This window comes from Choloepus didactylus, chromosome 14, assembly GCF_015220235.1.
Source record: "Choloepus didactylus isolate mChoDid1 chromosome 14, mChoDid1.pri, whole genome shotgun sequence".
In the NCBI taxonomy this organism is placed as follows: Eukaryota; Metazoa; Chordata; class Mammalia; order Pilosa; family Megalonychidae; genus Choloepus; species Choloepus didactylus.
The window spans coordinates 30167923-30171920 of NC_051320.1; the positions used below are offsets into that span (position 1 = coordinate 30167923).

General features: G+C 40.5%; 1 pseudogene; it reads right to left on the bottom strand.

Annotated features, from left to right (window-relative positions):
• Window positions 1-1817: 1817 nt before the first annotated feature.
• LOC119509489 lies at window positions 1818-3729 on the bottom strand (annotated as a pseudogene).
• Between the last annotated feature and the right edge of the window lie 269 nt (window positions 3730-3998).

Here is a 3998-nt window from a genome sequence, read left to right on the forward strand (position 1 = left end):
CATAACAGCATTATTTGTTAAGGTTGAATACTGGAAACAACTTAACTGTCCATCAACAGTAGAATAGATAAATAAATAGTGTCATTTACACATGCATACACGCACACATTGGAATGCTTTACAGCAATGAGAATAAACTATTTCTATACGTGGCATGGATAAATCTCATGAACATTGCTGAGCAAAAAAAAAAAAAAAAGCCAATCATTCTGAATGACACTATTTATATAAAATTCAAAAATAGGCAAAACTAGTCCATAGTATTAGAGGTCTGAAGTAATTTCCTTTTTGGGTAATATGACTAGGGAGGAGGACTCAAGAGAGGTTTCCAAGGGTGCTGGTGTGTTCTATTTCTTTATCTGGGTACTAGTTACACAGTTGTGTATCATTTGTGTAAATTCATTGAGCTATACACTTATGATTTAGTGCCTTCTTGTATGTTACACTTTAATAAAAACTTTATCCCCAAAAAAGAAAAAAGAAAAAGGAAAATAGACACTTATATAAGATTTTACTTTTTTAGTTATAGTGCTGACAATTAAAATTGGAATAAAACAAGTACTAATTTTATAAATAGGCTAACATTTTAAAAGAGTGGTTTTACAATGCTTCTAAACAATCTGTGCAGTATGCAATGAGAGTCCAAATAGGATAATGAGAGTTGGTGTAGAAATTTGCATACACATTAAAGAAATATTGTGGATGTGGAATTCATAGGATTTGGCAATTGACTAAATACAGGAGTAGGTGAGATCCAGGAGTCAAAGACGATTCCAACATTTCAAGCATATGAAACAAAGACAATGAAAACACAATTTTTTTGTTCATTTTTATTTTTTAATATTTAAATTACCTCATTTAGTGTACTTGGTTGCAGACAACAAAAACAAATTGTGGCTGCTTTATTTTCAAATGTTAAAAACTTATTTAAAAAAGTGAATATACAATTCATTTAACATTTAAACTTCATTAAGATGTGCAATATGGCAATTTTATTGGTTTTTTTTCCCTGTCTAGGATATGATCTCTTGCTGGGGCTTAGCAACAGGGTCCAGTTCACACTTAGCACTAATTACTTTATTGAATAAATACAATATCAAACAAAAGGCATTCAAATGCTTTAAAAAAAAAATCCATTTTAGAGACCTTTCTTTTCTGGTTAATGACAAACACAATACAGACAGATATGCCTGTTTAATATAGTTGGTTGATTTTTGTTGTTGGTGGTAGTGGAGAATATTTATTAATTTTTCCATGAAACATTCAAAGTTTAAGTCAGTGGGAAATAATTTTAATCAAAGAATTGTACATTTTCTTCCCATGAATCCTGCTTTGTACTAGGAAATGACATTGTGATCCATTTCACTACAAGAAAAATATTACAAAATATTTACAAGAAAGGATTTAAAATAATTCAAACACAAAAGCCAAGATGGGGTGAAATAAACCGGTTCCTCAGAAATCTCTATTCCAGTGTCCACAGCACACAAGAGAGGAGTGAAAACAAGTAAGTAACTAAGATCCCCTGAGCACATGTGTCAAAAGAATTGGAGAAGAAAAAGAAATAGAGATGGAAATGGTGATGTGAAAGGGAAGGGATGTTAGCAGTACTGCTTCAATAATCAATCTGTTCTGAATCATATACCCCCTCTTATATGCAGTAAATTCTGACCAAGGCTAAACTTTAGGATATTATTTGCACTGAAATTAGAAAATACCCTGACAGTGGACGTAGCTCTTTCACCTAATCTTAATAAGAGACTCTTTCTCCATGAACCACTGATGTGAACAGAAACCTGTTATGGCATCAAAAGCTGTCAAAGTAGCTCTTCCATCTCTTTCATGAAAGCTTCATCTACATCCCAGTTTGTACTGGGACAGGAACAGAAGGACAGATTTGGGGGCTGCTTTGGCCAGAGGCACAGCAGAATTATTCTCTGATCTTCTTTGGGGAGTAGCAGTAGCCCCTTCATTCTCCCGATTACCCTCAGTGCAGTGGGCACAAATCAAGTAATCTCCCGCCTTGGGATGAGCGATCTGTGGCTTGGCGCTGATGGTTGCTGTGCCTTTCTTCTCAATGGTGGCTGTACTCATATCATCTGCCTTGAGTTACTGAATCAAATTGGGTGGGGCACTTAAAACCCCTGGGTTTGGCAAGGGAGCTGGTGGGAAAAGCCCAGTGGGGCAGGTCCAAGTGGAGGCACCAAAGGTGGGTGCATGATGCCAGGACGAGGTGGAGGGACACCTGAAGGTGTGGGGGGAAGTAGCCTTCGTGGAGGTGCCCCAGGAGGAGCACCAGGAGGAAGACTTGGAGGTAGACCTGGGGGAGGGCCAGGGGGTCGACCTGGTGGTGATCCTGGAGGTAAAAGTTGGGGTAAAGGCCCTCGGAGTCCTGGCATTCCAGGGGGTTTCAGGAATGGAGGAGCTCCTGGGGGTGGCCCAGGAGGAAGGCCTGCAGGCTGTCCAGGTGGCCATAAAGATGCTGCAGGTGGTGGCCCAAGAGGACATGGTCCTGGCATGGGAGGTGTTTGTATCTGAGAAGGAGGAACAGACTATGGAGAAGCCTCTGGCCATGAAGAAGCTGTAGAAGTACCATCAGAAAGAGACTCTTCTTTATGCTGTTTTTGTGATTGCTTTTCTGCTTCAGAATCATCAGAATCAACTTCATCACCCTCTGAGAACACCCCTACTTCTTGTCCCTCCTCTGGGATTTCCTGACCTGTCATTTGAAGAATCATGGCTTGAAGAGGGGTCAGTTCCTTCATGTTCTTTTTTAATTCCCTTGATTTTTCAGGCATATCTGCAAATTGTACACTCAGACCTGACTTTTTTCTCCATTGTCATCTCTCTCGCTATCATCACTGTGCACAAATTCATCTCCCTCACTTTCTCCATCCGATCTGTCAGTGTCACTCTCATCTGTGCTGTCATCCTGCTTATCCTGATCCATGTCCTCAGGATAGCCATCATCCTCACTGGTTCTGGAAACATCATCATCATGATCTCGCTGAGCAGGTTTGGGACTGTGTAACATATCTTCCTCTCATCTACGGGGAGGAAGATCTAGGGCAAAGCCCACTTGATGGCCACGCATCTGCAGGACTTATGGAGGAGGTGGACCAGGGGGAGGACCAAGAGGTTTTCTGCTGGGGGCAAACGTGGAACACCATGTCCAAGAAGAGGAAGTATAGGAACTGCCAGAGTTGGAGGTCCCTAGGCTGAAGTCCTCTTAAGATGGAAGGTGGCTGGGCACCAGGAAGTGGAATGACCCAGATGAAGATGTTGGAAGGAGCATGAGGCATATCTGGCAAAGGAATGCTCTCAACTTCCACTGCTGAGCATTCTTGACACTATCAAAATATTGACTAAGTTGAGCCTTCTTCTGTTGAGATTCTACTTCCAGCTTTCTGAATTCTTTGTAAATATCTATATTCTCTTTTTCACCGAGTCGTAGAATACATTCAAAGGTTTCGCACAGCTTTTTACATTTGTCTTTCAGAACCTTCTCGTTTAACTGTGGCTGTTGCATGGGGTTAAACTCTATTCCATACAATTTCTCCATGTCCTGGATCCATGTCCTGGGATCCTTTATCTTCAAAACTGCTGCTCGTACCATCATGTGCTGTTTTTGTTATTTTTTAATTCTCTCTTCTAGGCTTTCTTTTGGGCCTGGTCTGTGGGGTTCATAAAATTTCTACTCTTGGTGGATGATGTAGCTCTCCATCTCATGTTTTAAATCTGTGTTGTTTATTTGTTCATTAAAAAAAAAAAACAACACTTCTGAAGAGTTCCCAGGACTGCATGAAGTGGGGTGTGGGTGATTCCTGGTCTGTTTTACTTCACAGGGGTCTTCACCTCAGCCCCTGCTTTGGTCAGCCACTCAGCCCCCTCCATCTTGAAACCTCCAATTGGTTGATTTTCATACAGCACTTACATCTTTTAGTCCACATGTCTGTTATTAAATGATAGAGGACATCTAAGACAACCATCTCTAAAGA